At 41.7% G+C, this 27,573-nt stretch overlaps 1 protein-coding gene across 1 annotated transcript in view; it reads left to right on the top strand.

The window, feature by feature from the left end:
• The window catches only part of LOC126471629 (elongation of very long chain fatty acids protein AAEL008004-like), a 147,154-nt gene that overhangs the window by 99,249 nt on the left and 20,332 nt on the right, over positions 1 to 27,573 (top strand). The window lies entirely within an intron of this gene.

Here is a 27,573-nt window from a genome sequence, read left to right as displayed (position 1 = left end):
GGCACTTTCAATTGGTGATCCATTCTGTGCGCTTTTGCAATGGTTTCAGGAGTAGTGACACATCTTGGCCGACCACTGCGCGGATCATCATCTAAGCTCTCCCGACCAAATTTAAATTTATTTGTCCACTTGGCAATAGTTGAATATGAAGGAGCAGAGTCCCCCAGTGTATTCTGGAAATAGGCCTGAATGTACTTTGCTGTCATACCTTTCTTTACGAAGTACTTAATCACGTCTAGAATCTCGATCTTTTCCATTTTCGTAAATCACTACACGGGAACAACAACAGCGCCACGTCACCGCCACAACTCTGTTCCAAGAGCACTGGCGTGACACATGTTTACAGGCAACAGCACAATGAATATCACGTGAACAACTCGTTGCGCTAGCGCTGACCTCTCGTGGTGATTCTGAGAACTTTTCAAACCACCGTCGTATTTTGCGCTGAAGGATGTCACGCACGCCACAGAGTCGGCTTCCACTGTCCAGAATCCATAAACGCTTCAGACTGTAATAGGCATGCCTTTGCCATTATGCTGACTAACAAAAAGCAATATTATACAATTATTTTTGTTTCTTCTAGAGCCAATCACAGTAATAAGTAACAATTGTGTAACACATGTCAATCACTTTTCGACGTGAACAGAATGTCGTTCTGAGCAAAGTAATATTTTCAGGCGAATCCTGATTCTATCTGTTCTGCAGTATTTGCCGCACAGCTGTCAGTCGCTACCGTGGGGACAGCAAAACAGACAGACTGAACTGGTGTGCGGCACGGAAGACAAACGCCGAGTGTGATGGTTTTTGACTTATTTCACATCAATGAGACCACGTCACTTGGGATCTAGGGAATGGACATTAGCATATCTCTTCTTCTTTTTGTAAATATACCGGGTCTCTCTTAAAAATCGTCAACCCCATTTTCTCCAGTGTTTTGGCAGGTATCTGCGATTTCCGTTTTGCAATGTGTAGGTTGAATCGGCCTAAATAAATACTTTTTACCGTATGTTTCATATGACGCCTGGTGTCAAAGGGTAACGTTGGTTTGTTTCTTCTTACAGACAAAATTAGTTTTATAGCGAAATTTCCCTTGCACATACGATATAACGGTCCCAAATTAATCCAGTGCGATATTTGGTTTAGTGGTATGTATCAACAGGGACAGTAACACTCGAAGATTAACCGGTACCCCATCAGCGACTTACAAAGGGACCACGCCTTCTCGTCGTCATTGATTTCGTCCAGATTTATGGTATTTATGGTATATGCAAGGCTTGGTCAGAAATGGAAGTGACAAAAGTGGGAGCTACAGATGGTCAAGCGTTTCGAAAAAAATATAATTTTTGGCGTGGTCCGGGTGAGGAATGGGCCATTTTAGGTTAGCATAGCTCACAGGCAGAGGTTGGCGTAGCGGGCAGAGTACAGACTGTTAATTTGCCGATCGTAGGACCGAATTCTTATGTTTAATTTTTATTATTTTCAATTTTTACCTTACCTGCACTGCAAAAAAAATAAGGATAATGCCCAATATATTGTTTTTATTAATAGTTTCATAAAAGGTATGAAAAGGAAAAGTAAGTAAAGTTTCTTACTGCAAATAAATTTCCAAGAAAGAGTTGTACTTGCAGCGTCTACAAGGACTCTGCAAGTAACTTTCCAAGAAGAGATCGTAGTTAAAGCGAAAAAGACCTCGAATTCCGTTAATTTCGTTTTAATCTTCTAGCAGCCCACGACAGATGCTCGCGACCAATGGGTTCCCGCTGCAGATAAACCCGACTCACCGGCCGTTTGGGATAACGGATACGAAGAACCTATTCACTTGTTAGCTGACAATGAAGTAACGTGAAGTTTTCGACAATATTGTGAGAACTCAGAGAATGCTGCGAAAAATATCGAGGTGGCCCAAAATTTCTGATAGTACAAGTGAAAATACCGATGTGCATGGAACATTGGTAGAAGAAGAACAGAAGCCACACGTCGACAGCATATACAGCGGAGCGTCGAAGCAACGATTGAAAACGGGCCTCGAATATTGTTTATATCTATTGGCCGAAAACAATCTGATGACATCAGAATGTTTCAAGGTAATAACCGAAGAACACATTCAAATTGGACAAAAAAATACACAGAAAATAGTGGCAGATTTATCGGGGTATTCGTTTGTGTGCAACGATGAGTTGATTTGATCCAAAGAAGTTGACGAACCAGGGGAATATGAAGAAGTGGAGAGTGACTCTTCGTCAAACGACGATTACGCACCAGGTGAAAAAAATCAGGAGAGAAGATTTAAATTTCGGTCCACTTGATTACAAGGTAATCGTTGTTAATCTTGCAAAAACACAATCTAAGTGGAATTTGAAAAATATACAAATGAAAGGAGCAGCTCGCTTGAAGCACGCGCGAGATCTGAGAATTTGGGAAGAACACATTGAAAACGGTGGAACCCAGAAGAATAAATATAAGACATTTGATACCTGGATATACGAGTGCTCCGTAGAAGCGCAGACTTGTACCAACAAGTTACCACAAGAAACTGTAGCAATAGACACTTGCTGTTGCTGGACACTCTCCAAATTTGGAATACAAATCCTTGGAAACAAGAGTGAGAGAGTTCAAATAAAAGAATGAGATAGGTTAAAGGAAAATTAAGGAACCTGTGTCCGGAAGAGAGACTGCCACTACTGAGGAAATACATGCTGTGGCAAAGACGTTTTGACTCCAGACTCGAGCTCTTATCCCCAATCACGACAAGGTTTGTTATCGACACCGATCAAACAGGTAAGTCGAAAATTTTCATTCGAGAACGTCAATCAAAGTACTCTTTTTATCGTCATGTATAATAAAATGTTTACATTCGTATGTCCTCTTTCCACGTTGCCATTACCAATTGATCCATAACCTAACCCTTGACTACCGAGGGGCAAAAGCAGTTCTCGTGCAACGACAGGACATGAACAAAGTAACCCAATCATATACAGCGCAATATGCTATAAACCTTTCTGGAAAATTATTGCCAACAGACTACGTATGCCTATAAGAAAGTACTGGGTGTTTAGGACCGAGGACTCTAAGCACAGTGGATAAGTACGCGGAAAATATAGGAATGTCGTCCCTACTTCATTAATATATGTGAAACTTACAGCAGCATTATACAAAAAAAAAAAATTCGAGTAATGTCATGAAGCCCTACATACAAGATAACATTTCTTCCGTTAATTGATTCTTGGGGAGGGCAAACAAATTCATAATTATATGATGAGATTTTCCAAGGTGAAGAAGGATTGCCACAGTGCAGTATTAAAGTGATTCCTGCAAAACGGGCTCCGTTGGTGCAACCCTGCAATGTCTATTTTACGTCTGGTAAAGAATTTCATCAGAAAGCTTCAAAACCGCTCTTATCTCACCGAGAGAGAAAAATAAATCACATCGCCAGAAGACGGCATCAAAATACCTTTCATTGTTCATCACCAACTATCCTCACCGATTGGTGAAATGATGCGTTACGCATGGTTTGTGCCAAACAGTGCAATGACAAGGAATCTTTTATGAAATTAAACCAAGTTCGTTTTTCTATAAAACCCTTAAAACAACCATGTAATCGTGAAAATGCGGCGTTTATATTGTGTGCGAGACGCAGAGAAGCGACTGGCCGGCCGTGGTGGTCGAGCGGTTATAGGCGCTACAGTCTGGAACCGCGCGACCGCTACGGTCGCAGGTTCGAATCCTGACTCAGGCATGGATGTGTGTGATGTCCTTAGGTTAGTTAGGTTTAAATAGTTCTAAGTTCTAGGGGACTGATGACCTCAGAAGTTAAGCCCCATAGTGCTCAGAGCCATTTGAACCATTTTTGAACGCAGAGAAAATTACGTCTTCCCCTGCTTTACGATGAATATCACTCAAGCACGTGTAAACCATCAACTGAAAACTAATAGAAGTATCTATTTTTATGTACAAAGTTCTTCTGCATAAGCAACAATCCTTTCCTCAAAATTTATTTTAAATCAAACATTTTCCTTTGTCTTTCCTTTTCATGCCTATTATGAAGATATTAAAAAATACAGTACACTGAGTATAAATGCGGTTCATTTGCAGTTTAACTAACGTAAAAATCTAAAATAAATGAACAAATTCCGCAGAAGGACTCGATCCCACGACGCTCCGACTTCCGTTCTGTTCTCTTACCGCTGTGCCAAGCGCCGCAGCTCACCTAAATGGCTCATGCCTCACACGACCATCGCCAAAAATGCTATTTTTTTTCTAAACGCTTGGCTAGATGGAGCTCACTCTCACTTCTACCACTTTCATTTCTGGCCAAGCCCCTCATAAACCATAAATTTGGACGAAATCGGTGATGACGAGTAGGCGCGACCCCTTCTGAGTAGCGCTGGTGCAGCGCATTCTACGACTGTTACTGTCTCTGTTGATAAATTTAGTTAAAACGAATAACGGAGTAGACTTCTTTGGGACTGCTTTGTGGAATGGGCTCGTAAAATTCCGCTCTAAACATCATTTTGTTTGTAACGAGAAACAAACCAGTGCTTTCCGTCGACAACAGGCGTCGAACGAAAGACGTGTTGATCAGTATTTGTTTGAGTTAACTCAACTACACATAACAAAAACGGACTAGTAAATATCTGTCGAAGCACCGTAGAAAATTCACCTATCGACCTTAGGAGAGATACACTGTACACTATACTTGTTTTATGACATGTTCTACACCCACGAGACTCTCCTCACTATGGCCCTATGGAACAAAAATTACACCTTATCTGACATTAGGATGGGAAATCAAGCTTGACCTCTCAACTCTTGAATCAAAAATTCTACAGGGCAATGTCGGTCCACATCCGGCGAGGAATAAACCTATCTTCGTCGAAGACCCTCGTGTACCACTGATTGCCTGACCTACACGTTGTGCTGCTGCCCATCGAACGAGTGTTCTGATATATTATTGGTCGAAGACTTATTCGTCGTGATTCTGTACTAGCCGTTCTTCATTCTTTGTAGAGAAGCATATGGACAGCATGGGAGCATGGGAAATGATTTCCAGAAATATTCAGACCCTTTTTATTTTATAGCACGTCCACCAGAAGCTCTGACTGCAACATGTGGGTCTTTAATATCTTACTAAATTCTGATATCTCATGTTCAGACAAAACATACAATTTTGCAATTCTTACCATATGTGTATTGTCACATACCTAAAGTGGAATGAAGTTTATTTAAGTCATATATATCAGTGCTGAAATTACTTTCCACGGATATCAGCACATTACTAATTTTTTCACATGCGCATTTTTGAACACTAATCTGTGCACAGAGGTGAACTTTGTTTTTGAGCATGAAAGCTGTTTAAAATAAGTTTATCGTTCCCTGTTTTTGTGTAGTTCGTTACGTCTTCAGTTTAATTGTGGAGATTTGTTTTTATTTGTGGGTAGTTAGTCTGGATAGGAAAGACGAGATAGTTCGACACGAAGAGATTCAGAGATCGAGACTGTAAGCGTACACATGTGTGTGTGTGTGTGTGTGTGTGTGTGTGTGTGTGTGTGTGCGTGTGTAGTATATCTGATAATATTATTGTGCTTATTTTTTACACTTATCTCGTAAATGGTCACCGACAATATACTTTTTCCATCACGTTTTGTAACCCTTTGCAGGGGATACTAGTGAATAATCTTAGAAGTGAAGTGAGTAGTCTGTCTACAGCGACTTTTCATTTTTCAGCTCACTTTAAAAGTTAAATATGGCGAGAAGTTTAAAAATCTAAAATAGCGTTGGTGGGAAATTTAAAAATGCAAGATGACTGAAAAATAAAAAATCGGAAAACATGAAACTTGGCAAAAATAGCACAGTTGTGCTTTGTAACTCCTTCGCTTCTCCACCCCTCCCACCCCTCTCCAACAATCAGAGCCTAGTACTTTAGACCCTTGACCTGAAACAACCAAACACAATGCAGTCGCCTTGGGCATGCTCCGTAGTGTGCTGCACATTTACGTAAAATACTTAAAATGTGCAGCTTGCAGTATTTGCGCACCTAAAAGTATTTAACAGTCCATTAAAATGAAACAGCTAATCACAAAGTTGCCACCTTAACTGTGCTCAGTGGTATCCAAATGCACTTATTTCTTTCACTTTGAACCATATTCACAGATATTTACCCAAAAAATTTACGTACAGTATTTAATTTGAGTATTTTTGACCATGTTCAAAAGTACATGAATGTTCAGAATGTTCGAAAATATTTATCCAAAATATTACATAAATAGTCGAACTTTCAATATTTACGCATCCTAAATGCTTTAGAATCATTAAAATGAAAGAACCAGCAGTGTTGTATGCATCTTGGCTGTGCTCAAAAGTATGTGAACGCACTGAATTTTTGCGCCCTGTGAAAAATATTTCATCGAATAGTTATGTAAAGCAGAGTTACATACGTGCAGAGTTAGATTTCTGTACGTAGATGGCGTAAGACACACCATCTAAATTGTTCTATAACGACTGTCAAGTGTCAAGTGCTGACAGAGCATTTTACTTGTTGCAAAAAATCTTACCTTGCTGACATCCAATGCATTTGACTCTCAGCTCGGTAAAATATGACATCCAAGATTCACTGCAAAGCACACATGAGCACTACCGCTGGTCTAACTTACAGCTTAAGTTGCACTTCTCAGTTAGAGTTATCAAAAGTAAACAATAATATTCTCACTTCTGAATTCGTCGAAAACTAGTCTCTAAAACCGATATCAAACTCAGCCAAACATTGAAGTCACCCCATGCTACGATATTAGCTTCATCTTTCAGTTTAAAAGACGATGACACGGCGGTCGGATGGTCTCGATGGGCCACTTCTGGCCTGAAGACGGAGTGCTGCTGTTGCTGCTTTCAGTTCAAAACGTTTGTGATCTTCTGTTGTCACATAGTGTAAACTACATGATACTTCAATGGACTGGGATACTGAACATTGGTATGGTATATGCTTATACAGTTGGTACAAGAAATGAGGGTTGCTGTGCTTTCAAAGACAGCAAACCGTTTTAGCGAGACCATGCTGGGGTAGTAACTTTATTTTGCAGTACAAAACGTTTGCCATCTTCTGCTGAGAATGCCAAACTTTTCAGTGCAGTAGTAATACAGAGTCATACAGCAAAGAATCGAAGGTTGGTATGCTTTCAACTGACTTTCAAAGTCAGTCAAATTTTCTCATGACCCCATGCTTGGGTATTAATTTTGTCTTGCAATACTAAACGTTTCCCTCTCTCTCTCTCTCTCTCTCTCTCTCTCACACACACACACACACACACACACACACACACATATCCCTCGAATTGATGCCTGCAAGGTAATTGTGAACTCTAAAATGAGAGTCCAAATGCTTTTTACATGTCTAAGCAAATGTGGCTACAAATAACACGCGTAATAGGCAGGTTAACTTCCTTGGAATATGAAATTAGTATACAAAATACAGTCCATTAATTGTTAAAAACGAGCATTAGTCTATGCTATGTAATTTAATGAATTAGAAATCCATAATAGTGAAATATTACTTTCTCTTCAACTACTACTGTAAAAGTCTTCAAAATGCGAAATAAAATCGACTGCTGCTTTATGATTTTCCGCATCTAAACTGTTCTGTGACGTTTATCAAATGCTATAATGTTCCTTACAAGTGTGAAATGTCTACAAAAATACGTCGGCAACAAAAAATGCAGTGTTTACAACAAGTTTCATGCACTCACACACACAAACACACGTACACATACATATTTATTAAATTGGGATCTAAAACCCAGTAAATGGGTGAGTGTGTGAATGGGTAACAGGTCAAAAGGTAATGGAGAAATGGCTAAACAGGTAACAGGAAACAAGTAATGGGTGATAGGTAAATGGTTCCACGGGAAAGTCGATAACAGGTAAATGGCTAATGGGTAAATGGGTAAATGTGTACATGGGTAAATGATAAATGGGTAAACAGGTGTTGGGTAAATGGGAATATGTAAGTAGGTAACAAGTCATGGGTAATAAGTAAACAGAAAAATGGCGAATGGTAAACAATAAATGATAATGGATCCAACACCCACTACCCATTACCCGTTACCCATATACCTATTTACCTTTTACCCATTTATTCAGTGCCCATTACCATTTACCCATCTACCAGTTACCCATTTACCAATTTACCCAGTACAAAGCAGTAGTTGATTTTATTTCACAGTTTGAAGTTTTGCAGAATAACAGTTGTAGTAAAACTCAACTTTGGAGAGAGAGAGAAAGAGACAGAGAAACATTTTGTACTGAAAGATAAAGTTAATATCCTACAATGGGGCGACCATGTTGTTTGACTGACATTGCAAGTGGACTGTTGAAAGCATAGCAGCTCTATAGGAACGTGCTTTACTACTCTACTGAAAAGTGTGGCACTGTCATCAGAAAATGCTAATCATTTTGTACTGCGAGATAAAGTTAATACCCTTCTATGGAGTCACTATCATGTTTTGCTGAATTTGGAAACATGGCAACCTTCTTCTGTTACCTATACAAATTTGTTATTACTAACCTTCAGTATCCTATTTTGTCGACGTGTCATGTAGTTTCCATTATGTGACAGCACAACATAACAAACCTTTTGAACTGCAAAATGATGCTAATACCTAGCATACGGTCACTATAATGTTTGACTGACTTTGATATCAAATTTAGAGACTGTTTTTTCGATGAATCAGGTATTATAACATTATTGTTTACTTTGGACATTAACATCGAGAAGTGCGCTTTAAGCTGTAAGATAGATCAGTAGTAGTGCCTGTGTATGTTCTGCAATGCAGCATGCAGAGATGGAGCATTGCTTTTTGTTGTTTCATTTTAAAAGTTGGAACACTGCAAGTTAGACTATTTAAGTAATTTTTTGAATAAATTCTTTTGAACATAGCAAAAAGTAATTTCAAAGAGCTTGGATACTTTTGAGCTCTGTCAAGATGGCTATATTGTGACTGCCTGTTTAATTTCAATACTGTAGAGTAATTTTAGGTGTGGAAATAATGCAAGCTACACCCTTTATATAATTTTTGGATAAATACTTTTGATTATGATGCAAAAATTCGGAGTTTTCAGATACTTTTGATCTCATCTAAGCTGGTGCCACTGTGATGGGCTGTTTCATTTTAATGGATTGTGAAGTATTTGGTTCTGATGGAGGAGAGATGTGAGGAGGGTAGTGGGAGCTATTATAAAGCAGAACTGGGCTAGTTCCACCCTCTTCGATTTTTTCATTTGTTTTTTAATTTCCTGGTATCTTGTATTATTAAATGAACCGTCAATGGCAGCTTGGATTTTTAAATATCCCACCACCCACTACTTTGTCATCATACATTCAAGGGTACTGATGACATCAATGTCTTTGCATGCAGGCAAAGGTCAAAGTATGTTTGAACCACTATAGACATACAGCTGAAGTATAAGTGTCTTGGGTTTTTAATACTCAGTTCATCCTATACTTATTGAACCATACAAACTACATTGCACCATCACTGTAACATCCTCATGAACGCTTAAGAGTGAGATGGGTAGTGTGCATGGAAGTTTTAAGATATTTTACCATTTCATCCACCACTATCTCATGAAATCTCCTGTTGCAGCAGACAATATGTCACCTGACGACAATATGTCTCATCAAAGACAAAGCCTAGCACGAAAGGATCACTCACCACGTTTTAAAAATGTCTGCACTACATACTCAATGATCCTAAGGTTCTCAATGCCGCACCTAAACTGCGTTTTCTATATCTGTTTTGTATCCACAGGAACAATTTATGCATCTTGCACATGCGAACTAGTTTGTTTTTTGTGTTACGACAAAAGCATGTACTGAACATGGAATAGTTCTGTTGTCATGCTATATGTCAAACTGCTTCTTTTCATACTACGTTCATAATCACCCTTCATACCACAAGAGTATCATTAATTAACACTCATCACAGTCAAACCATTAGGTACAGGTACACGCTTGACTCACAGGACTGAGGAAAATATTAAAGTACATAGCATTGAACAAATATACAAATTGGGTAACATTCATGAAGATATTAAAGACTATCTATAAAACATTAATGGGAATGTCAAACACACATTCGCTACATAATGCAGCTTATGTTGTAGAATATTGGTTAGAAAAATCCAGATCTCAGTGCTGCAAATACAAACATTTTTCAGCTGTGACAGACATGATCAGACAAACTGCACCACTTTTGACCCCGTTGAAAGTTTATTTCTCTCAATAGAAATAAAATAATTTCCTGCTCAGTCACTTGACAAGTGACTGACTAAGAACCTATTTATTTTATATTTAATGATAAGCAGTAGTCCTCATGACGCCATCTTATATGCACCAAATAATTCTTAATATTCTTGTCCCAAGTTAATGCTTGGTAGCACACTATCAAGAATTCCCATTTTTTTCACGAGTAGTAAATAATTTCAAATACAGAATACTGTATTGGATTATACTGATGGAGGTTATTATTAACTATTGTTTACAAGAATCAAGACATGAGAGAAGAACTGAGTAAACTTCATGGTTACTGCGAATACGCAGTAATTCATATCTTCTTTGTGGTATGGATTCGGTGGGATTATTTAATAATTTATGACTAATGTTTTACCATTATTCAAGAAAAACAATCACTGGCTATGAAACTGTTATCGAAAGACCTTACCTAGCTGGAATTCGTGTTCCAAATACGAGGGATATCCGGAAAGTAAGTTCCGATTGGTCAAGAAATGGAAACCACTGTGAAAATCTAATAAAACTTTGCACGTATGTGTTTGCCAGTGTCTCTAGTACACCTGTCGGTTACAACACTTCGCTCTTTTCAGTTCTGAGCGCATGGTGAGCGCATAAAGATGCGTAGAAAATTGTGTCTCCCGCCAAGTATGAGGTCCTGTTGAGAGATTTCGCCTGATGTTATGCAGCCCACGTTACAGAACTGTCATACGGTTCCTACTTTGTGACAATTCTCGGTCGCAATGTGCAGGGGCAATGAAAATGCTCCTACAGCGTCTTCGGTGGGAAGTGTTTGATCAACCACACTACAGCTCGTAACTGACTCCCTCTGTGTTTCATCTCTGCTCACATTAACTACTGTCTATGAAGACAACATTTTCGCACACACAACGAGCTATAGATGAAGGTAGAGAATTGGCAGGAACTACAGGCGGCTGCCTTCTATGACGAGGGTATTGGAAAGTTGGCACAACGCTACGACAAATGTGTAAGTCGGAGTGGTGACTATGTAGAGCAGAGGCTGAGAGCTGTAGCTAACTGTTGCAGATAAAATATTTCTGATTTTCAAAGTAGTTTCCATTTCGCGATCAATCGGAACTTACTTTCCGAATAGCCCTAGTAAATGAGTCCTGCAAATTCGAGAACTGTAGTCAATACAAAGGGCAGAGTCTCTAAAGACACAAGAGTATAGCAGGAAATGTAGCTCCTTCACCAAGACAATTGCGAATAGTTTAGTTTTACGTCTTTTTGTGCCACTTCCCCAAATTAATTTGCTGAGCTAAAAATAAATACAGAGGCCAATCCATAGTGTAGTACAGTAACTCCAACAGAACATGCATTTAGAACCACTGCCGGATACTTAATACATCCAATACGATTTACAACAGCATAGGTTGTCAAAGAAACGAGGAAAGTCCATCCATGAACATATAAACAAGAAAAGTCCATGTCAACATTACTGCAAGAAGTACTGTGTATGATAGATTTCAAAAGAACGGCACACACAAGCGAGGGACCTTCTCTGCTGGTGTAATCCCGTATGACATGTGATCTATCACAGAGCTATATAATCAGGGGGTTGGAATTCAAATAGGGACTTCCAGTAACACCACCTTGGTTTGCTGCCAGGCCACTTGGAGTGCTGCAAATTTGCCAGTACTTACTCATATCGTTCTCTTACCAAGTGATTTAAAGTTTTCCGTATTTATTTCTGTTTTGTAGTAAACAGAAGCTGGTTCCATCACATTATGTACCTAATTACGAATTCTTGTATGTATTTGCTCTCTTTGAATCGCATTGCAAATATGTCGTTCACATTTATCTGATTTATGCTCTCATCCGTGATTTGGCTGGGGTAAATCTACATCTACATACACATGGATACTCTGCAAATCACATTTAAGTGCCTGGCAGAGGGTTCATCCAACCGCCTTCACAATTCTCTATTATTCCAATCTCGTATAGCGCACCGAAAGAATGAACACCTATATCTTTCCGTAAGAGCTCTGATTTTTCTAAATGTTTCCGTACTTGTGTTTTGTTCCATATAGAAGAGAAGCTGGATTGAACATATGGTGTTCTGTGGACTCACATAAGTAACTGAACTATGAGAGAAAGAGCATAATGATTCATGAGCCCCTCTCCCTCCTATCATACCTAGGTCACACCCTCCTTTCCCCCTTGCCCCTTACCCCACCCTTCAAGGCCACCCTTTTACGCCACTTATGCTGCTACTCACTGTTGGTATAGAGTTGGTTGGAGGGGAGATAAGGATGTTATTTAGGATCCAATTTATTACCCAATTCATTAAACTTATTGCTATTATTTATTAAGCAATTAGGTAACTTAATTACTCTGGAACTGGTGTTTATTTAGCATCTGTATCACTGTAATTTATTATCCAATTACGGCAGGTTATTATCTTGTTGGCTGGATGGCAGATAAGGGTCTTTATTTGGGCTCCAATGTACACTCCTGGAAATTGAAATAAGAACACCGTGAATTCATTGTCCCAGGAAGGGGAAACTTTATTGACACATTCCTGGGGTCAGATACATCACATGATCACACTGACAGAACCACAGGCACATAGACACAGGCAACAGAGCATGCACAATGTCGGCACTAGTACAGTGTATATCCACCTTTCGCAGCAATGCAGGCTGCTATTCTCCCATGGAGACGATCGTAGAGATGCTTGATGTAGTCCTGTGGAACGGCTTGCCATGCCATTTCCATCTGGCGCCTCAGTTGGACCAGCGTTCGTGCTGGACGTGCAGACCGCGTGAGACGACGCTTCATCCAGTCCCAAACATGCTCAATGGGGGACAGATCCGGAGATCTTGCTAGCCAGGGTAGTTGACTTACACCTTCTAGAGCACGTTGGGTGGCACGGGATACATGCGGACGTGCATTGTCCTGTTGGAACAGCAAGTTCCCTTGCCGGTCTAGGAATGGTAGAACGATGGGTTCGATGACGGTTTGGATGTACCGTGCACTATTCAGTGTCCCCTCGACGATCACCAGTGGTGTACGACCAGTGTAGGAGATCGCTCCCCACACCATGATGCCGGATGTTGGCCCTGTGTGCCTCGGTCGTATGCAGTCCTGATTGTGGCGCTCACCTGCACGGCGCCAAACACGCATACGACCATCATTGGCACCAAGGCAGAAGCGACTCTCATCGCTGAAGACGACACGTCTCCATTCGTCCCTCCATTCACGCCTGTCGCGACACCACTGGAGGCGGGCTGCACGATGTTGGGGCGTGAGCGGAAGACGGCCTAACGGTGTGCGGGACCGTAGCCCAGCTTCATGGAGACGGTTGCGAATGGTCCTCGCCGATACCCCAGGAGCAACAGTGTCCCTAATTTGCTGGGAAGTGGCGGTGCGGTCCCCTACGGCACCGCGTAGGATCCTACGGTCTTAACGTGCATCCGTGCGTCGCTGCGGTCCGGTCCCAGGTCGACGGGCACGTGCACCTTCCGCCGACCACTGGCGACAACATCGATGTACTGTGGAGACCTCACGCCCCACGTGTTGAGCAATTCGGCGGTACGTCCGCCCGGCCTCCCGCATGCCCACTATACGCCCTCGCTCAAAGTCCGTCAACTGCACATACGGTTCACGTCCACGCTGTCGCGGCATGCTACCAGTGTTAAAGACTGCGATGGAGCTCCGTATGCCACGGCAAACTGGCTGACACTGACGGCGGCGGTGCACAAATGCTGCGCAGCTAGCGCCATTCGACGGCCAACACCGCGGTTCCTGGTGTGTCCGCTGTGCCGTACGTGTGATCATTGCTTGTACAGCCCTCTCGCAGTGTCCGGAGCAAGTATAGTGGGTCTGACACACCGGTGTCAATGTGTTCTTTTTTCCATTTCCAGGAGTGTATTATCCAACTTATTATCCTGCTTGTTGTAATCTGTTACCAAATTAGTATAATTTATTACACAATTATTATAATTTGTTACCTAAGATAGCATTCAATATGCCAGCCAGGATCGAATGTGGCTGCCCAAAAACTTTTGTCCCCAGTGGACATAACATAGTGTAAAATTCCAGGAAATTCAAAAAGAACCCAAGTGAAATACCTTGTTTGACAGTTATATATTACATGGCCTATTTACAAAAATATTTGGAAACGTTTTTGTGCAATGTAACACATTGCAGCAACTTTTAAGGGTATGTGTGTAGTCGTCTTTTTAAAGTAAAGTACACTCTTGTTATACGGGATGTAAATTTTAAGTTGACAAGCCAGTATAACTCGAAAAATAAACTTCACACGAAAAAATCTGTAGAATGCAAAGTCGATTATTTTCGAGGGGGACATCGGCTGGTGCTAAAATTAGTCCGTCACCCCAGCCCACTCGGGCAACTTTAAAATTTCAAATGGTAACCCCAATTTTTTATTGCAGAATCAGATTCTACATAAAAAGCTATATACATTTTGTTTTAACATTTGTTTTGATTCTTGGTAGTTGGCGCTGGATTCAAGAAAATCTGTGTTCTCATTTATGCGTGGTAAATGGTTACGGATAAATAAAAAATACTTATTTACTTCGAAAATTTTGATTCGCTAAAACTAAAACTCTCCCTCTCTCCCCATAGGGTGGGGTTTGAGAGAGAGGAATTAGTTTTACAGGTGTTGACCCAAATATTGATTTTTTCCTCAGATTCGGATAAGTTTTGTTTGTTTTCTGGTCATGAGGCCACACAACCTTTAATCATCAAACAAATCATCTGTCTAGCTAACTAACTAACCAAATATCCTTCGAAGTAAAGAATTATTTTTTATTTATCCGTAACCATTTTCCACGCACAAATGGGATTATGGATTTACTTGAATTACAGAGCAAACTACCAAGAATCAAAACAAATGTTTAAGACAAAATATACGTAGTTTTTTATGTATAATCTGATTCTGCAATAATAAATGGGGATTTCCAGCTGAAATTTTAAAGTTGCCTCCCGCCCCATCCCCAGGGGTCTGGGGTGGCTGGCTCGTTTTAGCACCAGCGGATGTCCCCCTCGAAAATAATCAACTTTGGATTCTACACATTTTTTCGTGCGAAGCTTATTTTTCGAGTTATTCTGGTTTGTCAGCTTAATGTATACTATTTACACTGTGGAGGTCTTGGGGTTAATTTTTTAAACCAAATACACTACTGCCTCGTAAAAATTACATTGTGGAGGTGTTGAGGTTCGTTGTTTAAACAAAGTACGCTCTTGCTATGTAACAATTTCTCTGTGGATGTGTTGGAGTTCATTTTTTTAAATACAAAGTACGCTCCTGCTATGTAGCGATTACACTATGAAGGTGCAAGGTCATTTTGTATAATGTGCACATGTAAACCTTGTTTTCTCATCTTGTGTTATATACGTTGTCTATACATCTATCATATTTATCGCAGTTTCCAGAACCATTTGAAAATGGCCTAATGCAAAGGCTGAAACCAGTAGTGGTCTGAGTGGAGATCTCAACACAAGCTGGAGTGATTTTTCGTTAATTCAACAAACAACTGCAGAATCAACACCTGGAGGAACTAATAAAGATACTTATGAAAATTTCCTCCATACATCGCTGTGTTACAGCAAAACTGTAGCAAATTACCCTGCAGTTCACATTCAAGTTATTGGCATAGGATTCGCAGACTATTTCTCAGACATTCCATTATGATAGAACACGTGGAAAAAAATGTATTAAACGCCTAAATATTTCCATGTGAGCTGGATATATCTGTAGAATTTATCTGTGTATTGCAGTTCCATCTACTAGGAAGATTCTGAATCCAAAAATAACTTTGACCTTAAGTTCATATTTTTGCCCCCTAAACAATTCAGTGCGATCAAGTAAATCATCCGCTGAATGGTATGCAGGTCTGCGTGAGGAACACCTCAATCTTTCCTTGTGAGCTCTGACTTCTCTTATTCGATTACGATGGCCATTGCTCAGTACATAGATGGGGTCGCCAAAATGTTTTTAATTGTTTTACTAATTGTCATCCCATGGGGGTTTTATAAACAGATATTATTCACACATTATCAGGTTGCTAATCTTAGTACCAAACCGAAGAATGTTATTTTCATGTCTTAATTATATGCACTGTTTTGTCAAAATACCTTAGTTCTGCTAAAACTGATATCAAAGTCAGGCTTAAGCTAAATGTACACGTGAGAGTGTTTCGCTAACTGCGAGTAATATGAGCCTTGTAAACAGCGCCGAGAGTCAGCTGGCCAGCTGTGCCCGTGAGTGGGGCAAGATCTCAGATAGTCGCGCTCTGCGAGTTTAGGCCCCTGGTGCAGACGACAAATTCCATCTCTCGAGATCTGTACGCTCTCAAATAAGGAAACTTACACCGGAGTTGTCATAAGAACTGAGAGTACTTGGTGAGCGTTGAACATCATACTGCGTCCATTCGGGAGGACGACGGTTCAATCCCGCGTCCGGCCGTCCTGATTTAGGTTTTCCGTGATTTCCCTAAATCGCTCCAGGCAAATGCCGGGATGGTTCCTTTCAAAAGGGCACGGCCGACTTCCTTCCCCGTCCTTCCCTAATCTGATGAGACCGATGACCTCGCTGTCTGGTCTTCTTCCCCACAACAACCCAACCCATACTGCGTCCAGGATTTGTGCCGTATTTGACAACTTTTACGCTACCTTAAATGCTGCCCTACCCACGCACACGTTACATGAAAGTACTCACGAAACTGCGTATTTTGAGCTATAATTTGTTGCTGTGGCATGTCTGAATGATGGCATTGCCTAATTTACCTTCTGCATAAGGAGCACGAGCATTTCGAAAATTCACTTCAACAATGAACTCATAAGAACACTAGCGAACACGGCAATGCTTCGCAATTGACAAATATGTATGGGAATTGGATATAAGACGTAATCTCCCCTCTCTCCTCCCTCCTCCCTCCTCCTCTTTCCATATCTTCCTCCTCCTCCTCCTCCTCCTCCTCCTCGTCCTCCTCCTCCTCCCTCCCCTCTTCTGCCAATCTCCTCCTCCTCTTCCTATCCGCAGCTCGTGGTCTAGTGGCTAGCGTTGCTGCCTCTGGATCACGGGATCACGTGTTCGCTTCCCAGCCGGGTTGGGGATTTTCTCTGTCTGGGTGCTGGGTGTTTGTGTTGTCCTCATGATTTCATTATCGTCATCACCTTCATCATCACCATCATCATTCGTGACAGTGGCTAGACTGGACTGTATAAAAATTGGACTGTGTAAAAATTGGTACTTTGTCTGATGACTTTGTCTGATGACTGCGCAGTTGAGCGCCCCACTAACCAGATATCATCATCATCATCATCCTCCCCTCCGTCTCAGTGTGCATTACCTCCTCCCCCTCTCTCTCTCCATCTCCTCTTTCCCCTCCTCTGTATATCCGTTTCCTCCTCCAACTTTTCTCTGTCCTCTTACCCTTCTCTCTGACCTTGAGCCTCCTTTATTGTTATTGCTAATTAAACCTTTATTGGAAATTGGTGTTGCTTAAAATCAATTGGTTGGGTTCATTGGCAAACATGATATGAGAGTGACCCCTCCATCTGCTGGGTCTCAGTGGATAGCAAGTTCAGTGGCATATTTTTCATAGTTTTAAACTGCGAATGGGTAGGATTACAAAGTTTCATACGATTCAGATTATCAGTAGCCTAGTCATAAGCTGATAAGCCATAAATACACCTTTCCTATAAAACCGACGACAAGGAGCACAACAAAACAGCACACTGTTGTGTATACATGTTTTGTTTTAAAATTATATATAAGTAGAAAGAATATAGAGGGTGAACATAAATAAAACTGACAAACTGTAGGGACGGATTTCTGACTGGAAATGGAGGAAAAATGGTCTTATGAACATGCGTCTTGAAATGCTTCGTTGGCTCGGTAGATGGTGTTCACTAATGAAAGTTCCGCTGGCCAAGTGCGGTGTGTTCCATGTGTGCTGCAGACTGCGTGATTGACGCAGCGTACTGTAAGCAGCAGAATGGTCCGGTATTCACGTCGGGAACAAGACGAGATGGTGTTCGTGTACGGCCAAGTAGATGGAAACTGTCGACAGGCAGCACGGCTATACCAAAACAAGTACCCTCACAAACACCAAATACATCACAGAACATTTCAAGCCCTTTTTGGGCGTTTGTGTGATGGATCCTTCCACACAGACGAACGCGCACGGAGGCAACGGACTGTGCGTACACTGGATTTGAAAGGGGTTCTACAGAATACTGAGACGAACCCTAGCGTACAAGCTCCAAACATGTGGCCCGCTAACATGGTGTAAGTCAAAGTATGGTTACGTATATCCTGCATGACAACCGCTACTATCCCTATAATTTGCAACGAGTGCTAGGACTATCAGTAGCGGATTTCCCTCATCAGGAGGGTTCTGTTGATAATGTTTGCAGCAGACCACCACAATTATGGGATTTCTGTCATCAGTCATCCTTAAAGTACGCTGCATCAAGCACACAGCCTGCAAAACATAAGGTTTTATTAATGTTTCCCTGTTTATGCGAGAATAATTCATCTAATGGTTTGCATGCATTGCTATTGTTGTTGAAACTTACTACAAGAAAGAAAATGAAAACTACATTAACGCAGCACAGCACAGCATTTTCCTTCACACAGTAAGTTTTAACAGCAAATCCATACATTGTTATTTTTAAAAAAATACATACAAGGTGATTCTTATTAGCGTTTAAAAAACCTCGATGCAACGTAGATGACACTGAGACAAGTAATTTCATATAAGGCACATGGGCCGCAAAAGTAGGAAATATCCCGAAAGTAGATGACAAATGCTGAACATGTGAAGTCCCCAGATGACGTATCTCGCTGTACGTGCAGCGACTGGACTCGTCGATCTTTCACTCGCCGGTAAGGGACGTGCTACACCTCTCTCCACTAGACTATTCTGTTTTCGAATACCTTGTGTAAATGTGATCTATTGTAAACGTAGAAGTTACAAAATTATTGTCCGTGCTTAATCAAGCAAAAGCTATTCTAATTTTGGGTTTCCTTCCCTTTGTCCCTTGTTTTCTTGTTTACAGGCAGCATTTAGTAAAGAACATGTAGGTCATTTACTGCTAGCGATACGATTCGGAAGCTAATACTTGTTTACTTGTGACACAGTACGGTAGGTTTTTGCTATACTGTGCTTTACAGTTAACTAGCGAAGAATGCGAGACCAGTAAATAAAAGAATAAATCTTACCTCAATATAAACACATAATTGTCTAACGCAAGCAAAAAAAAAAAAAAAAAAAACTGCTAAACGCAAGGCTCGAACCTTGAGCCCCACATGCTAAAGTCGCACAGATAGGACCAGAGTGACACCGACGTGAATACTTATTTGCCTTGGGAGGGAATGATCCGGTGACACAGACCGATAGGTTCCACCGCTGCACATGCAGTGAGGTACGCCATTTGTTAACGTCACACGTTCAACATTTGTCATCCGCTTTTGAGGCATTTCCCGACATTTTCGGCCTCATTTATTTGTCTGAGCGTCATCTACGTCGCTTGGGGTTTTTTAAACGTTAATAACGATCACCCCATATAGCCTATGTCTGCTTGTATTTTTATTATAGTATCGTGTAAAATTTGAAGTACATTGGCTTTCAAAATTTTAGGTTATAACTATTACAATTCCTCTATTACAAGCATATTTATGTACATTAAGAAATATATGGCCTATGTCCATCTTAAAGTTCATAAGAGTATCACATACGAGGTCCGATCGGTCGCAAAATGGAAACCACTGTGAAAATCAAAAATGTTATATTTGCAACAGTTAGCTACACCTGCCAGCTACTTCTCTACATAGTTACCAGCCGCCTGTGCTTCCCTCCAATTCTCTACACTGGTCTACAGCTCGTTGTCTGTGCCACAACATTGTCTTCATAGCCAGCGGTTCATGTGAGCAGAGATGAATCTCAGCGAGAACCAATTACGGGCTCTATTGTGGGTGATCAAACATGCAGCAGCAGCATCTTCATTGCCCCTGCAGAGAGCGGCCGAGAACTGTCATGCAGAGGAAACGCATGACAGCTATGTTACGTGGGCTGCATGAAATCAGGCGAAATCTCACACCAGGCCCTCATACTTGGCGGGAGGCATCATTGTTCCAAGCACTTCTGCGTGCTCACCGTGTGCTCAGAACTGAAAAAGCGACGTGGCGCGATCGATGGACATAGTAGAGGCACTGTCCAATACATCTGTGCAAAGCGTCATCTGATTTTGACTGTGGTTTCCATTTCGCACTCCATAGGACCTTAATTTCCGAATATCCCTCGTAAAAACTTGAAGTCGATCAGACAAGAACTTTTCGAGACGTTTGCTAACAACGTTTCCTGTTTATATATTGCATGTAGGCTATATTTATACACTCCTGGAAATGGAAAAAAGAACACATTGACACCGGTGTGTCAGACCCACCATACTTGCTCCGGACACTGCGAGAGGGCTGTACAAGCAATGATCACACGCACGGCACAGCGGACACACCAGGAACCGCGGTGTTGGCCGTCGAATGGCGCTAGCTGCGCAGCATTTGTGCACCGCCGCCGTCAGTGTCAGCCAGTTTGCCGTGGCATACGGAGCTCCATCGCAGTCTTTAACACTGGTAGCATGCCGGGACAGCGTGGACGTGAACCGTATGTGCAGTTGACGGACTTTGAGCGAGGGCGTATAGTGGACATGCGGGAGGCCGGGTGGACGTACCGCCGAATTGCTCAACACGTGGGGCGTGAGGTCTCCACAGTACATCGATGTTGTCGCCAGTGGTCGGCGGAAGGTGCACGTGCCCGTCGACCTGGGACCGGACCGCAGCGACGCACGGATGCACGCCAAGACCGTAGGATCCTACGCAGTGCCGTAGGGGACCGCACCGCCACTTCCCAGCAAATTAGGGACACTGTTGCTCCTGGGGTATCGGCGAGGACCATTCGCAACCGTCTCCATGAAGCTGGGCTACGGTCCCGCACACCGTTAAGCCGTCTTCCGCTCACGCCCCAACATCGTGCAGCCCGCCTCCAGTGGTGTCGCGACAGGCGTGAATGGAGGGACGAATGGAGACGTGTCGTCTTCAGCGATGAGAGTCGCTTCTGCCTTGGTGCCAATGATGGTCGTATGCGTGTTTGGCGCCGTGCAGGGGAGCGCCACAATCAGGACTGCATACGACCGAGGCACACAGGGCCAACACCCGGCATCATGGTGTGGGGAGTGATCTCCTACACTGGCCGTACACCACTGGTGATCGTCGAGGGGACACTGAATAGTGCACGGTACATCCAAACCGTCATCGAACCCATCGTTCTACCATTCCTAGACCGGCAAGGGAACTTGCTGTTCCAACAGGACAATGCACGTCCGCATGTATCCCGTGCCACCCAACGTGCTCTAGAAGGTGTAAGTCAACTACCCTGGCTAGCAAGATCTCCGGATCTGTCCCCCATTGAGTATGTTTGGGACTGGATGAAGCGTCGTCTCACGCGGTCTGCACGTCCAGCACGAACGCTGGTCCAACTGAGGCGCCAGGTGGAAATGGCATGGCAAGCCGTTCCACAGGACTACATCCAGCATCTCTACGATCGTCTCCATGGGAGAATAGCAGCCTGCATTGCTGCGAAAAGTGGATATACACTGTACTAGTGCCGACATTGTGCATGCTCTGTTGCCTGTGTCTATGTGTCTGTGGTTCTGTCAGTGTGATCATGTGATGTATCTGACCCAAGGAATGTGTCAATAAAGTTTCCCCTTCCTGGGACAATGAATTCACGGTGTTCTTATTTCAATTTCCAGGAGTGTACATTACATATATTGTAAAAAAATTAGCCTGTCTGTCCAAATGTTCATTGGGCTTTTCGACATTCTTGGTATCAATATTGGCTTCAAATATTAATTATATATTTTCATATTATATATATTAAAAACACATACCCTGTGACCGTTCAAATGTTAATTACAGTAAAAGCTTTTCGAGTATTTTGTAAAATTTATATATATATATATATATATATATATATATATATATATATATATATTCTTGGTGTTCAGTTTATAGAAAGTCAAATCTTCGTTTAACATTGTTTCCAATATATATATATATATTGGAAACAATGTTAAACGAAGATTTGACTTTCTATAGTGCTGAAGACAACAGACATACTTCGTCTGTTCAAAAAATTCCGTAACTTTGTCCATAAATTTTTTCTGCGCTTGCCTTTTACTTATTAGGCATGGTCCCCTTCGAAATACTCTCCTCCACAATATGAAGATGGCATATTGTTAAAGGCTAACCGGCTGATGACCTTCTTCAGCGCGGATGCACACGAATTGCCGGAACTTTTACGAGGCTCGGTGGATTGTCTGCCGCGAGTAATGGGTATAATGGCAGGGGCACTGCGAATGTAGTGTGTGGACTATAAGTTGAGAATGTGGGTCTCACGGGGAGCACGCCAGAGATAAATCCCGGCAGTCGCAGTGTCCTCTGGGCCCTTGGTGTCTCAGATGGAAAGAGCGTCTGCTATGTAAGCAGGAGATCCTGAGTTCGAGTCCCAGTGGGGGCACACATTTTCAACTGTACCCGTTGGTTTATATCAACGCCTGTGAGCAACAAATGTTATTGATTTAATTGTAATTTCATTCTAGAGAGCTGCACGCTCACCAATAGCATCTGTTGTTTCAGAAATGTCCGGAAGAACAGATACCATCTTCATATCTTATAATAGTTTACACGACGAAACTTTTTCTCGAAACCTGGCAGAAAATTCAAATAGATTCTGGTCGTACGCAAAGTATGCTAGCGGCGAAACACACAGCCGCTAAGACAGATTTACTAAACACAACCACCTGAAATTCCTTTACCAAAGAAGACAAAGTAAATATTGCAGAACTCGAATCAAGAACAGCTGCCAACACGAGTAACTTGGAAGTAGATATCTTGGGAGTAGTGATGCAACTTAAATCACTTAATAAAGCTAAGTTTTCCGGCCAGACTGAATACCAGTTAGGATCCTTTCAGAATATGCTGGTGCAATAGCTCCATACATAACAGCCATATACAACCGCTCGCTCGACGAAAGATGCGTACCCAAACACTGGAAAGTTGCATATGTCATACCAATATTCAAGAAAGGTAGTAGGAGTAATACACTAAATTGCGGGTCCATATTGTTAACGTCTTATGTAGCAGGATTTTGGAACATTTACTGTGTTCGAACAATATGAGCTACCTCGAGGAAAGCGATTTATTGACAAACAAATGGTTCAAATGGCTCTGAGCACTATGGGACTTAACTTCTGAGGTCATCAATCCCCTAGAACATAGAACTACTTAAATCTAACTAAACTAAGGACATCACACACACCCATACCCGAGGCAGGATTCGAACCTGCGACCGTAGCGGTCTCGCGGTTCCAGACTGTAGCGCCTAGAACCGCTCGACCACCCCGACCGGCTATTGACAAACAGCCAACAAGGATTCCGAAAATATCGTTCTTGTGAAACACAACTAGCTCTTCACTCACATGAGGTGTTGAGGGCTATCGACAAGGGATTTCAACCTGATTCTGTATTTCTAGATTTCCAGAAGGCTTTTGACACTGTATCACACAAGCAGCTTGTAGTGAAATTGTGTTTTTATGGAATGTCGTCTAGTTATGTGACTGGATTCGAGATTTTCTGTCAGAGAGGTCATAGTTCATAGTAACCGACGGAAAGTCATCGAGTAAAACAAAAGTGATTTCTGGCGTTCCCCGAGGTAGTGTTACAGGCCCTCTGCTGTTACTTTTCTATATAAATCATTTAGGAGTCACTCTGAGCAGCCATCTTAGGTTGTTTGCAGATGATGCTGTCGTTTGTCGTCTAGTAAAGTCATCAGAAGATCGAAATAAATTGCAAAACGGTTTATAAGACATATCTGATTGATGTGAAAATTGGCATTTGACTCTAAATAATAAGGTCATCCATATGAGTGCTAAAAGGAGTCCGTTAAACATAGGTTACACGATAAATCAGTCAAATCTAAAGGCCGTAAATTCAACTAAATACCTAGGAATTACAATTACGAACAACTTAAATAGGAAGGAACATATAGAAAATGTTGGGGGGGAAGGCAGACCAATGACTGCACTTTATTGGCAGGGCACTTAGAAAATGTAACAGATCTACTAAAGAGACCGTCTACACTACGCTTATCGTCCCCTTTTAGAATACCGCTGCGCGGTGTGGGATCCTTACCAGATAGGATTGACAGGGTACATCGAGAAAGTTCAAAGAAGGGCAGCTCGTTTCATATTAGTGTGAAATAGGGCAAAGAGTGTCACTGAAATTATGCAGGATTTGGAGTGGAAATCATTAAAAAAAGGTGCTGTTCGTGGCGGCGGAGTCTTTTCACGAAATTCCTATCACCAACTTTCTCCTCCAAATGTGAAAATATTTTGTTGACGCCGACCTACATAGACAGAAACGATCGTCATAACAAAATAAGGGAAATCAGAGGTCGGACGGAAAGATATTGGGGTTCGTTTTTTCCGCGCACTGTTCGAGATTGGAATAACAGAGAATTATTGTGAAGGTGGTTCGTGAACCCCCTGCCAGGCACTTAAGTGTGATTTGCAGAGTAGGGTATCCATGTAGATGTGCATGTAGATGCCATGAGTGAATTATGGAGAAGGTGGTGTTACGGTGTGCGGGTGCTTTTCGTGATGAGTGCGTGGTCCGTTATTGCGCTTAAGAAAATGCTAAATGTTGGAGTGATATGAACACATTTTCCAGCTTTGTGAACCGCGGGACAGTAGAGGAGCATTTGGGAGACGATGGTTGATTGTGTCAGCGTGACAATGCATGATGGACGTTATGAATCAGTATATGTAGGCTGGGAGGCGATTGTTTGCGGACATTCCTGAAATAGACTAACCTGGCCAGAGCTCCGATGTGGACCCAGCGGAAACCCCAGGATGAGTTTCAATGTCGACTTCGCTACAGAAGCTAGCGTCCAAAATCGCTACTTTCTCTGGTCTCGGCTCTTGAGGAAGTATAGTCTTCCATACATCCACAGATCTTCGGACACTTCATTGACAGTGTCCCTATCAGAGTTCAAGACGTTATAAAGGCGAAGGATGGGTACACCCGTATAACGTCCACTAACAGTTGTCCAGATACTTTTGATGAGATGGTGTATGATCCGGTGCTACAGCGTGCTTCTCACTATGATTCTGCCATTCAGCCAATTCGTGTTTTTGAAAGATGAAACTACGTCGATATCTGAGATGTACTTTTTTTACTCTTTGATTAACAGTATTCTTCAATGGACATTTATAACGTTAAATTTGTGTACCTGACCTGGATCTCAACCCGGACAGCTGAGAATTACAGGGTCAAAGATATCTGGGATCGTGTCCCAGTCCGGCACACAATTTTAATTTGTTCCAGAAGTTCATCGAGTTGTAACTGTATAAAAATGTCATCAAACCAGTTGTTAAGCCGAATGTCCCGCTTTATCCTTTCTTCTATAGGTACTAGAGCTTTAACATAGTTTGAATGGTACAGAGAGAAACGAGTGACAAGTAAAACCTTGACTCGGCCCCATGGTGTATGTAATGCTACTGAAAGCGCATAGCAGGTAAAAAATGGGGATCCTGTTTTGATTCCTGGTCCGACAAACAAAACTGACTTGTTACAGATGTTGAATGTCATCATCTGCACAATATATCTCTGTATATTATTATCCCGCAAAGTGATTATGCCGCCTCTGAACAGCATGTTACGACACGCTCTAATTGTAATATATGTCCAGTTCACACACTTCTAAAGAACATGATTACAGTGACGAAATTAACTGAGAGGTTGTGGAAACCTGCTAAGCACCTGCGAGTGAAACAAGCTGTCACCGGCCGAGAAATATTACCCGATCACTTTCCCCACTCACACAAATTACACACCGCGTTAGTTAGCAAGCACAATAAATTCTTGATATATGTTTCGTAAAATTGGACAATTTGTCTGTTCTGACTCCAAACTTTGCCACTAGTGACATGCCGACAGAAAAAATATGGAAACGTGGAACTCAGTTATAGACAAATGCAGTATAGTTTTCTAAAGAAACTGGCGTCTGCTGTGTTGACAATATTTTCATCTAACTATGCCTCTGAGTCCATATTTTCTGAAATGAACATTAAAGACTAGCTAAGAAACTTTTTGTCAAATGATTCGAGTTTAGCTTGCAATATGCTAATACTTACAAAGTATGCAACTAATATAAATTATTTGGCATCGAATTTGCAACAGCGAAAATCACATTAATTTTTCTTGCATCTAGATAAATTAAAAATAATTATTTTATGATTTCTGCATAAAAGGCCTATTTCTCGTAGAAAATAAAGATTATTAATTTGGAAATATTTAGTTTTTTTTCATTAATCAGCAACGCAGAACTTCTATGCAGTATCAAAACTTAAAATAGCATACATTCATACACTATCATAGGTATAAACATACATAAAAGAACACAAAAAAGGGTAATGTGCGGTATCATAATTTAGTTCTACGATTATTTTGATGCCATGGCATGGCCGTATTAAACATTTCTTTCGAAAAAATAGCACGATGTACAAAGTTCCGCCATCCCTGGCCTAGAGTGTCCCATGCTTTTTCTGTCTGTCTTAAGCCGGCGGTGCAAAGTGGACACTCCAGGTATATGATATCGTCATACACTGAGTTGACAAAATTCATGAGATAGCGATATTCATTTATACAGATGGCGGTAGTATCATGTACTATTAAAGTGCGATACATTAGAAGAGGTGTCATTTGTACGCAAAGTGACTTCATGTGAAAAGGTTTCCGTCATGACTATGGACACATGACGGGAAGTAGCAGACTTTGAACGCGGAATGGTATTTGGAGCGAGACACATGGGATATTCCACTTCGGAAATGGTTAGAGAATAATATTCGAAGATTCAAAAACTCAAGTGCGCCCCGAGAATACCAAATTTCAGGTGTTACCTCTCACCACGGACAACGCAGTTGTCGACAGCCTTCACGAAACGACGGAGAGCAATGGCGCTGGCATAGAGTTGTCAGTGCTACCAAACAAGCAACACAGCATGAAATAACCGAGGAGATGAATATGCGACGGACGAAGAACCTATCCGTGAGGACAGTGTGGAGAAATTTGGTGTTTATGGGCTCTGGCAGCAGACGACCTACGCGATTGTCTTTGCTAACAGCACGACATTGCTTGCAGCACCTCTCCTGGGTTCGTGACCATATCGGTTGAACCAGAGACG

This window comes from Schistocerca serialis, chromosome 3, assembly GCF_023864345.2.
Source record: "Schistocerca serialis cubense isolate TAMUIC-IGC-003099 chromosome 3, iqSchSeri2.2, whole genome shotgun sequence".
In the NCBI taxonomy this organism is placed as follows: domain Eukaryota; kingdom Metazoa; phylum Arthropoda; class Insecta; order Orthoptera; family Acrididae; genus Schistocerca; species Schistocerca serialis.
Note: the sequence above shows the minus strand (reverse complement) of the source record. Positions and strands in the feature narration are given on the sequence as shown.